Source organism: Rhipicephalus microplus, chromosome 9 (assembly GCF_043290135.1).
Source record: "Rhipicephalus microplus isolate Deutch F79 chromosome 9, USDA_Rmic, whole genome shotgun sequence".
In the NCBI taxonomy this organism is placed as follows: domain Eukaryota; kingdom Metazoa; phylum Arthropoda; class Arachnida; order Ixodida; family Ixodidae; genus Rhipicephalus; species Rhipicephalus microplus.
The window spans coordinates 83,075,277-83,087,154 of NC_134708.1; the positions used below are offsets into that span (position 1 = coordinate 83,075,277).

General features: G+C 48.9%; 2 non-coding genes across 2 annotated transcripts; both read left to right on the forward strand.

The window, feature by feature from the left end:
- The first annotated feature begins 7,829 nt into the window (after positions 1-7,829).
- TRNAN-GUU (transfer RNA asparagine (anticodon GUU)) lies at positions 7,830-7,903 on the forward strand. Its single transcript has one exon. It is a non-coding gene; the product is annotated as a tRNA-Asn (tRNA).
- A 75-nt stretch (positions 7,904-7,978) lies between these two features.
- TRNAN-GUU (transfer RNA asparagine (anticodon GUU)) lies at positions 7,979-8,052 on the forward strand. Its single transcript has one exon. It is a non-coding gene; the product is annotated as a tRNA-Asn (tRNA).
- The last annotated feature ends 3,826 nt before the right edge of the window (positions 8,053-11,878 follow it).

An 11,878-nucleotide genomic window follows, 5' to 3' on the forward strand; every position in this document is an offset into this window, starting at 1 on the left:
CACTCTTTCCACCGCGCGCATCACGTCATCGATGCGCTTGTTCGTCGTCTGCTAGCCGCATTTTTTGTTCACTGAGCTGATACCTTCTGGATTTCGAAGTCCATCTGGATTGAAGATTGGCGCGTGAAGGAAAAAAGTGAGTGTAAGAGGGATAATCATTAAACTTTTTATTCAAGAAAATGGCACTTTTGCAATTCAAGTTAAACAAGACCATGAGAACAAATATAAAAACATGAGCAAATCTAATAGCGAGTCATGTGACCACTTACAGCAACGACTGTAGCTATTCTGGACGGTAACGAGTCGTATAGTGATCGAACATATTCCCGATTGGCTTTCAGCCTTTCCCACTAGTTGCTGACTTGCGCCCACAACTGGTCCGAAGTCGCGGAATAAAGGGGCTTCCTTGCCAAAGAAGCTTTCAGACGGCCCCACAAGTTTTCTATCACATTCAGGTCCGCTCCTTTTGGAGGCCATTCCAGTAGCTGCATGTGCTGCTCCGCCTGGAAGTCCTTGACAGCCCGCGCCGTGTGTAACGGTGACAGGTCCTGTTGGAACAGGTAATCACCGTCTGGGAATAAACTGCTCGCATATGGCAACAGCACATTGTTCAAAATGTTGCAGTATTGTTTCGACGAAAAGTGTCCACGTATACGTTGCAGGGGCCCTAAACCATATCTTGAGAGAGAGAGAGAATAAACTTTATTGGGTTCCAGCATGCGGGATTCCCTCCGGCCGCGCAGGGCGTGGGGTTCACCCTATCTCACGTTACACTAGAAGTCCTAATGTCACGCGGGCCTAGACCTCAAGGCCTTCGTGCCCCGTCGCCGCTCGGGTTACTGGGGGTGTCCCCCTTTCGCCTTTGCAGCGCCAGTGCGACCTCGAGCTGCCGGACGGCCCTTCGCTGGTCTTCTGGGTCCGTAGACCCCACACGCTGTTCTACTTGCGGCGGTAACACCGGACCGTCCGCGCTGTCTGCGTCACATCCCCAGAGTATGTGAGCCAGGGTGGCTCTCGCGCTCGCGCACACACTGCACATTTCACTCACGTAGAGTTCGGGGCACACGTGTCGCGCTAGCGATGGGGTCAGCACAGTCTCGGTTTGGAGCTGGCGCAACCTCACCGCCTCCCACCGGGTAAGATCCCTGTGCGGAGGCGGGAAGCCACGCCGTTGCTCCCTGTACCACGCGAGGATGTCGCCGTAATCGAGCAGCTGCTCCTCGCCTTCTTCTTCGGTCGCCGTCGTGTCTTCGGAGGCGGGCGCGGCCGCGGTCCGGCACGTGGCGAGACCACGGGCCGCGGCATCCGCCTCCTCGTTGCGGTTCGGAGATCCTGGTATCAGGTCCCTACCCATGTGAGCCGGGAACCATTTTAGCGTCAGCCTCGACTTGGACTCGTCGCTTACCATATCTTGAAGCAGCACCCCACACGCTCACACTCGATCTCCCACTGGCAGAAACACCTTGCACGTTGTCTGGGTCGTTCCTGCGTGGCATTTTGACGTTAACTAAAACAATTGTTTTTCAAAGCAGGAAGTTTGCCTCACCATGTGCCTGGTAGTCTCCAAACACGAAATCTTTGGTCTTGTCGCGTCGAAAACGTCGACTCATCCGAAAAGATGACGCGACGTAACCCACTCTTCTGATGTCCATGCTTCGTGCAACTCAGCGAACTGCCGTCGTGCGTCCTTGTGTGCCACCGTTAGTAGTGCATGGCTTCTGCGCTGCGACGCGACTGCGAAGGCCTGCAGTACGCAGGCGACGTCGAACAATGGTGTCCGAAACGTCCAAATCCAAGTCCTCGCGTATTGCTGGGGCTGGCAAGAAAGGGTTACGAACAGCAGCTGCAACTATGAGGGCGTCTTCATCGTCTGTGGTAGCTTTAAGGCGGGGCGCGCGGAGTGCATCCTGAATGCGACCTTCATACTTGTAGGCTTGAACTATCCTGTTCACAGTCTTCAGGGGCCTATTAACTAAGGCACCGATATACCGCTGGGAATAACCTTTCAGGGAAAGATCGACAATTGAGCGCCGTTCATCATCACGAACCCTAGCCATAATACGATCTGGCGACAGAATGAACGGCTGCAAAAGATGTTTGGTTGTTTTCTATACGGCGTTGAATGCACAATAACTTTGAAGGGAACGAATAGACACGCCCCCATAGATATACATAGATATACAAGTTTTTTGTCTTGTTCTGTTCAAGCGCAGACGTTTAAAGAAATCTTAATATGCAGGATGCATGGGCTTAGAAAACAGAAATGCGGCTAGCAGACGACGGACAAGTGCATTCATGACGTCATGCGCGCGGTGGAACAATTATTTCGGCGAAGGTGTGATGCGCATGCGCAATGTTTCCAGTGATGACCGTAGCAGGGCGCTGACAGTGCCGTTGGCCACATGCTCGCGTGTTCACCCTAACAGTGCTCAAACAGTGCTCACCGCTCTACATAAGGAAGAGTAAAGGGCCTAGAACAACTCAGTGAGGGACTCCGGATGTTACACCAGCTAGGGGAGGGACACAATTGATAATCACGGTGAATTGTTGGCGAGATAAGAAATTTTTAATCCAAGATAAGCTGGCAGAGTCCTTTCCGATAGAATTTAATTAGGAAAACAATCGACAATGGGCCACTTGGTCAAAAGTTTTGGGAAAGTCAAGAAAAATGCTCTTGGTTTGTAGATTGTTGTCCATGTTCAAATGCAAGTCAGTGGTAAGTTCGAGCAACTGTGTATCACACGACAAACTTTTATAAAATTCATGTTGATTAGTGAAAAAAATTATTAGTTTCCAGATGGCAGTATATATGCGATGCAATTATGTGCACTAGCATTTTACAGGGAATGCAAGTTAGGAAAATGGCGCGGTAGTTGTCTGGTTGATTTTTTGTTTCCAGCTTTGAATACTGGAATAACCATGGAAACCTTCCAGTCCTTAGGCAGTTGTCTGGTCGACAATGATTGATTAAATATTATGCACAGTATTTCACTAGAAAGAGGCAGGGTATTTTTTCAATGTCCTAGCGTTAATATTATCTACACCAGTCGATGTTGAAAGTTTAAGGTTACTTATGAGACGCACAACTCCATCCGCAGAGACCATTATTGGTTTCATATGCGGGTAACCTAAATATGGAACATGAGGCACGCTTAGGTGATCTTCGTTTGTAAATACCGACGAGCCAAATTGATTGAACTTGTAGTGCCATCATCACCATCATCATTTCTGGATCACCGCGCCGCGCCTCTCGCGCAGCTGATGCTAGCTCGAGCTGCGCGAGGATTAGAACGAGCTCACGCACCTGGCGCGTCGGACGTGGACAGCCGCCGCGGCCGCTCTTCAGGCGTGGAATAAAGTGGCGAGATCAGCACAACCCCGTCGGCCGCCTTCGACGCCGTCTCACGTCTCTCTTCTCTCGCCGCTACATTGGTGACCCGGAGAACACGCCCTTCGCCGAGCGGCCCGCTGCAATGTTCCCGCAACTCTGCCCGCCAGTGCCGCCGTTCCAATTGACCTACCCAAGGTATGGTTCATGCAGCTCGATGCCGTTCTGGCGTTGAATGGCGTCACGGACCAGCCGCTGATGCACGCCATTCTTCAAGACGCCCTTCCGGTAGAGTTGCGTCATCTCTCTGGCACTTCAACCTCCAGCCAGCAGCCTTACGATGACCTGTGCTCTGCGGTGCTTGCCAGCTATGGCCTCACCTACCACCCGCTGCCGTTCACCCGCGACTTACAGGTTTCGTCTGCGTCGCAGCGTGCGGTACCCTCCGGCCCGAAAGTCTTCACTGACCGGGACCTAACTTCCCCGACTACGTCTCCAACATCTCGTCCGGCCACTAGCACAGTGAGTCTCGCACCCGGTCTCGCACCCGGTCACAGATCCGACGAGGTTCTTGAAGTCGTTCCTGCTGCCGACAACCTATCCACCACGAAGTGCGTTTTTTCGAAGTCCTCGGCCGATGGTCCTTCTGGCACGCTTGCTACCTGCACGTTTTCCACGAAAGCGACGGCACGCGACACCGTGGCCCTCGCCGTTTCCGCGACCACCAGCTCAAACGTCTCAGCCTCCTCCTCGCCGCAGCTGCTGGTCAGCTCCTCGACGGTGCCCCCTGCCGCTCCGCCACCTGCCACTGGTGCCAGCAATGGCCTGCCGGGTGCCTCGCCACATTCCACTCGCACCTACCCGGCCAGCAGCCGACCACACTCGGCGTCCCCGCTCCCCGCCCCTGTCCCTGTCTCTGTTTCGTGGTCTACGACGGGCCCCAGCGCCGTGCCTTCGCGGAGCCAGAGCCTGCCCTCATCGTCGGCGTCGACACCGGCAACCACCAAAGCAACTACCACCGTCGCCCCTCTGCCCGTGGCGCCGCAGCAGGCACCTGCGTCGAGACCCGGCGTCGCACAGGTGGTTTCGGCCAGCCCCAGTCCTCGCACCTCTGGTGCCCCCCGGCTCATCCAGCCGAAACAGCCACAGATCCTGCCCAAGCTGTCGAGCGGCAGCGCGAACATGACCACGCCTTCGGCAGTGGCGACCACCCGGTCCCAGTCTCCCCGGGCGGCCCAGCACAAGGCCACACCGCGGCCCGCGCCTGTACCGGCGCCGCAGCCTGCGACCACGGTGCAGCGCCGAGCCGCGATGGGGCTCAACACGGGGAGCCCGCTGCTCATCGGGAACCCCGCGGCAGCGCAGCCGGGCATGTTTCCGGCTGGACCTGCGCAGGGCACTTTCCTGCTGAACCAGTACATTCCGGGCCTGGGCCACAGCCCGATCGTGATACAAGGCGCATTGGGGCAGACCCAGAGCTCTCTGGGACAGATACAGGGGGTCCAGCGGGCCCTGCGGCCACCCCATGCCACGGGCCTGACCCTGGGACCTCACACGGGGCCCAGGCCCCATGGGGGACATCCAGGACCGCCTGGCACCCCGACGCTTGTCATCCCACGACGCTCGTCCGTTAGTGGTGTGCTGTCGTCACCGAATAGACAGTTTGTCGCGGTTGATTTACAGGAAATATGGTTTGTCAGAGCTTTCGTGGGTTTGAGCACAAGATGAAGGGTCGGTCGTGTTAATAGTCGTGTGAGTGGTGTTTCACTGGCCTATGCAAACAAAAAATTAGTCTGTCTTTTCCCTGTTTCCCAAGTAAAACGTTTACTGGAACTGAGAGGCAAGTCGTTCTATTGTCTGATATTCCTCCGAAAAGACGAATTGTAGGCTTTCGCCCAAGCAGTTCGTTGTGGACAAGATATAAAGTAACCCCGAAGAACTGTTTCCTTCAACGCGCGTAGGTAGCTTTACGAGTTGTGTTAGACCGTGTTGAACGATGATCAACGAGAGGTTCGCCGGAAGCTGAAAACGCATACGGGAAGGCATCTACCCAGCTGACATCTAGGTCGTTAAAGTCGCCGAACAGCGATAAATCGCCTCTGCAATTGCTATGTTTGCACAAGAACTCGTCAAGCTTCTCAAAGAAAAGAATAATGAAACTGGGTGGGCGATAAAATGCCCCAACGAGAATGTGGAATTCTCCCAAAGATATGACGGATCCTACATCCGCTATATCTAAGTAACCTCGTCACTGTTATAGATTCACGAAACATGACTGCTATACGCCACCACCACGAGAGCCCCTGTCTTTCCTGTAAATCCCTTTCTTCCCTTCTCTTCCCTCTTTCCCATCTTTCTTGCCCCCTTCCCTATTCCCCCCAGTGTAGGGTAGTCAACCGAACCTCTTTCTGGTTAACCTTCCCGCCTTCTCTCTTTTGTTCCTTCCTTCCTTCTGTACCCAATGGGTGTGATTTCTGAATGGCTGATGTCGCAGTGCAGCCATGTTTCAGTGACCATATAGATCTTTGTGCATAATGTTGCGGGCATTGATATTCAAACAGCAGAACACTCTTTCGTAGTGAATTCCTCGTCATTTTGCGTGTGCACGCGCTTTACTGTGTTTGAAAACAGGGATAATTTTCAATTCTGGTTCGTTCTATTCAAACAGTTCATTGCTATTTTAACTTTATCGGGAATCAGCCTCTCTACTTTGCCTTCGCGTCTCGCGCCAGCAGCATTATCCCAAAGGTGTGTCCTTAGCTGTCTGGTTGCAACTAAAAAATCTTCAGTAGTACATACGTTACTTCCATTTAGTTTGAAGCAACTTTTGAGCACCATCATTTTTTCGCATTGGTTGAACAGTTTAGTTATACGAGGCCGTGGTCTGTTCGGTTTCTTCGTTTCTAATCTGTGGGTTCTTTCGACTGATAACACAAGCAAAGTTTAACTCGAAATAGGTCGTCTACAACGCTTTCGGTGAGAGATTGTGAAGTTTTTCGACTGCTTTCTGGAATACCGAATGTGATTAGGCCATTCCTCTGATATCGGCCCTCAAGGTCAGCCAGTTTTCTTTCCAGGTTCTGTATTGTTCGTTCCATATCATCCTCTGATATCGGCCCTCAAGGCCAGCCAGTTTTCTTTCCAGGTTCTGTATTGTTCGTTCCATATCAGCCACTTATTCATCTTCTTTCTCTATAGAGCCAAAGACGTCTCAACATCCTCAAGTTTACCCTCTATCGGGTTAACCTTTGCTGCATACTTTCTTGACAGTGAAGGAGCTGTCCCATAAACTGTTTTGTGTTCGGACCAGGAGTACACTCATTGCTGCAGTTCACTTCGTAGATATGCAGCAATTGTTACCCTCAGCCGACGTCTTGACGCTGCCCCACCACCCCTCGAAACTGCCTCCGAGATTGCAAGCACATCACCTGGTTTTCAGTTGCCCCCGTGATAAGTTCACCTCTAACCAAGTTATTATGCGATGCGAAACGTACACATGTAATGTTACGTCACTTGAACGTCATGAAAAGTTTCAGCGATCATTGACATAATCGTGATGTCAATCGTCCCCGGCGGCGCGGGGCACGAGACGCCGTGGGTCAAATTTCGTGTTGGATGAGGCATCTAAGCTGTAAAATTTCAGTTATTCTGGAGATTAATGCCAATATGTTTCTCAAAATGTGAAATCGAATCCTTTTCAGAAATTATACATATATGATATATGGAAGACACCCTAGTTCAAATGACAACGTTATGTGACATTTTGCTCAGATTCCGCCCTCACCCCATCTCCCAGCGCTTCAATATGCTTCAGAATCCCGGCCACTCACGTGACTAACTTTGTGAGTGCAGCCCGCGAACAGATGAAATGCTTCTTAAAGAAAAAAAAGACAAAAAAGAGTGACATCAGCGTTAGAAAAAAATGTGTCCACTTGGCAGACTTCTGTGCTTGTTGCTGACGTGCTAATTTTCGATAAGCATTCGAACAGAAGGTCGTTCAAATACCTCCGAAGTAGCATCTGTTGCTGCGGAGAAACGCACTGCTGCTGACGACTCCGTACGTCGAGAGCACAGGTCGACCTCTCAACACAACATATAGGCGCCTCGGATGCAGCTGCTCATAACATATCAAAATTATCCCATCACAGTTTACAAAAGAAAAAAACAACGCCCTTGCACGATTTCCGGTTTCGTGCAACGACGCTGCCTGCTAACACTATGTGCCAAAGAAAATGCTGCACATTACGAGCACTTTTCTTCGCGTTTTATGGAGATATTTCGAATTAATATTCTTTTTAGCTTTTCGCGCGGTAGGACACGCTTCGGTCTACGACTAATGAATGGCGCGGCGAAAAATGTTCTTCGGGCACAACGCTGGCTACTAACACCGCAATCGCAAAACTGTGTTCTTTTACAACGCTGACGTTGAAATAACCGAAATGTAGTTAGTAGCCTAGATTTTTATTAGGTCTTTTGTTTTTACAGGCAGCAGTAGCAGCAAGCCTCCGTGGCGCAATCGGCTAGCGCGTTCGGCTGTTAACGGAAAGGTTGGAGGTTCGAGCCCTCCCGGGGGCGTTGTCTCACTTCTTTTTTCTTTGCGCTGATAGCTTTCGAGAAATGTTCTGAGGATGGTGAGAGTACAGTACAAGTGCCTCCGTGGCGCAATCGGCTAGCGCGTTCGGCTGTTAACCGAAAGGTTGGAGGTTCGAGCCCTCCCGGGGGCGGCGCAATTTTTTTTATCTCACAGGGTCTCTTTTTTTCGTTACCTTTTTAATATTTTCTTTCTGTATGGTACCTGTATTCGAGAAAGGTGCTGCCATCTTGCTCTTGCCGAGCACGACAGCTAAGCCTGGATACAACGCCGGCCAGGCATGGATTCAGCTACTCATTTTATGGTAGGGGTGGGGGGTGGGAGGCGGTTGCTTTAGGTGACACTTGAAAGGGCGACGACATTTACGACTTTGAGCGTATCTATCTATCTATCTATCTATCTATCTATCTATCTATCTATCTATCTATCTATCTATCTATCTATCTATCTATCTATCTATCTATCTATCTATCTATCTATCTATCTATCTATCTATCTATCTATCTATCTATCTATCTATCTATCTATCTATCTATCTATCTATCTATCTATCTATCTATCTATCTATCTATCTATCTATCTATCTATCTATCTATCTGTCTGTCTGTCTGTCTGTCTGTCTGTCTGTCTGTCTGTCTGTCTGTCTGTCTGTCTGTCTATCTATCTATCTATCTATCTATCTATCTATCTATCTATCTATCTATCTATCTATCTATCTATCTATCTATCTATCTATCTATCTATCTATCTATCTATCTATCTATCTATCTAGCCGCTTACGTTTGGGTGCTCTCGTGGTCAGCATCTTAGCTTAGCGTGAACCAAAATTAGCATGGGAGTTAAGATCGTTTGATGAATATGACGCCCTGGTCAAGACATGAATAATGTCACAATGCCGTTGCGTACGTCGTCAAACACTTCTCGCCAGACAGTGGCACATACTCACGGGCAGGTATGTGGCACTGGTATGCGGGTATGTGCCACAGGTGAGTGACAATTAGCATCTACCCAGGAACGACGAGAACACACACGGGCTACTTTAACGTGCGATTGTTAAGAAATACTCGACATCGGTAGCGTTAAACCGATGATTGAAAATGATAAATGTCAGGGTCCCAGTTGGAATCAAACACAAGCCTTCTGCGTGGCAATGAAACATTTTACCACAGAGCTACGCCAGGTATCGGAACTACTTTTCAAATAGGCGCTGATCTTCGTGAAACGTCAATAGTGGTTGCAGTGCTGCCTACCCAATTTTATAAACATTACATGTGTACTCCTTTGATACAACCGTCACGTGGATTAAGGTAAATTGTGAGTAGTTGCCATGCGCTGAAGTTGATTTGCGTAAAAGTGTCCAGGGCCAGCATCCTCGCGAGCATCAGCACTTTATATCAGTTTCTGGTATTGCTGATACGCATGTTCCAGTTGGCATCGTTGCGCAAGTGCAAGCAACTGGTTACATAAACTTCTGCAACTCTTCAGCATATGCCTGTGCGTGCAGCATTTGTACATATATAGAGCATCATTTCATGATGTGTCGCTCAATAAAAAAATTGCAACACCGTCACCTTCCCTCCGCATGTTTCGCATAACGCCGATTTGCAGGTACGTGGGATCTACCGAATTTTTTCGCTTCTACCAGAAAAACCCCTTCAGAGCAAAAATACTGGTAATATGTTCTCACAGTGACTTCACTCATTTGTCTTAATTGATGATAAGAGGTGGACTGTGAGCACTGGAGTGAGGGGTATGTGCTGACACAGACTTTTTGGGGGGAGGAGGGGCGATCACGTCTACTGCCCCCCTCCCTCTGGATCTGTCACTGACCGCCAACTTTTGATTCTGCCACGTGATGTATGGCGAACTAAAAGTGCACTACAATGACAACTGCACCGTAATTATACGTAAACAATAAAAAAAACGTAATAAGAACTAGAGTAAAGAGCGAGAACTGCAGCTCTCTATACCCCGTGTCATTCAATTTCACTACGCGCCAATGGTGCTTTACGAAAACGTACGAGTTTTATGGTAGTAAACGTCGCCATTAGTACTCAGTATTTGTGTGGCCAAGGTGAGACGGGTTGAAGTAGTGCAATCTCCCTCCCCTCCCCACTACTGAGAATTTTCAATTTTCTATGTGTATATATATTCACACAGACGCAAAGCACGCAAGCACGCACGAACATGCGTCTTAAAGGTTGGCTGTGACGATAGTTATAGCGCAAGAACGAAACGACGACACAGAGATAAGAAGGACACGAAGAACACGAGCGCTAGCCCAAGCTGCCACACTTTTAAATTGGCTGTGAGTTTGAGTTGTGCAAGGGCACCACTGTCGCCATTCCGTACGTGCCACTGATAACAACTGCCTGGTGCTATGCCATAGTTGTGTTGCAGAACAGTTTTACGCCACGTTTATGGGTCGTGTTTCGGAGACGACGCTCTCGGATGAGTGAAAATTAAAAGTTTGATGCGACGTTTCTTTGTGACCGGAGAAGTTACGCCTAGGTTTCGGAGATAATTGCCATTTACATTGCAGCACGTCACTGTTTAACCCTAATCATCCTATTCTAATATTAGGGGTTTAACGTCCCGGAATTAGGATATGATTGGGAAAGGTATGCAGTGGAATGCTCAGCAAATATCGACCACCAGGTGTTCCCTAACGTCCACTGACATCGTACACTACACGGGGTTCGATAGACCAGTTCGCCTCCGCGGAAATACGACCGCCGCGGCTGCAATCGAACCCGCGACCTTTTAGTCAGCAGAGGCACAGCGTAACCACTTACACCACTGCTGCGAACCCTTCAATATTTCACGCATTTTACTTATCTATTTTTTGCAATCGATTTACTGAAGTCAACAGGTATAGTGGTTTTGGGACGTTAAACCCCACATATCAATCAATCAAGTCAACAGGCACTAAGGGTCACTGAAGCAAAAATTTTCCGTTCCCCTTTTCTTTTTTTTTTCGCTTCAAAAGAAAGTTCTTTAAGGGCCGAATGTGTACTGGTAATGTGAGCGCAGCGTGAAAAATCAATTACAATATCTTTTTTAAAAGCTAGTGGCCGTTACCACTGAACTCAAACGTCGCGACACAGTGTGAGCTTCTCGCCACGTGCTCGTGCAAGATCATGTGACGTTTTCACGGCCGCCCCACTTTGCGACTCCGTCGGTGACGCACAGGCGCCCATTTCAGATATTTTCGTTCCTGACGTGATCACAAGTAGCGATAGTGGTGCACGAAGCACTAGTATCGCTAGTTTCACTAGAATATACACTCCAAACTGACGTCCCGATAAGAGCAATCTAAACAGGTGCACCATGGGAAAATCGACTTTAATGTCTGAATAAAATATTGTATTGGCAATTGCCGAGCTTAAAACTTGCGCAGACGACTCTCTATATTTATGGAATATTTGTATGACTAATTGAACTCATCTTCGAAAGTTTGCGTCTGCATACTATTCGTTTAGGGAGTGACGAACCCTTGAAGAAATTGCATCACGGAAGGCAAAGCTATTTTACTACTTAACTATATCTCTGACTGCATTTTTAAATGCGCAAGCTATACAACTGCCGTAACAGCACACTCAGGTGCTTTCGAGAATGTTACACGTAGTGCGGTTTATAGATTCAAATGTAGCGTGTAGTTATACAAAAAAGAGTGGCGTATACGAATAATTTACAACCCATAAGATGCCTCGTTACAACGTGTATTATGTAAAATTTACATGCGGTGCAACACGAGTCCACAACAACCTCAGGTTTTATTCCAAGTGATACGCTGACGGCTACAATTCATGATTTGTAATATGCATTGTGAAGTACTAAATTTTGGTAAGCCGAACAATCATATGAGGTTAGTTGGTCGAGTACGCATATTTGACATTTGATGCAAATGATACCCATCGCTTGTAAAATGGGGGCCTAATGATGACTATTGTGCTGTA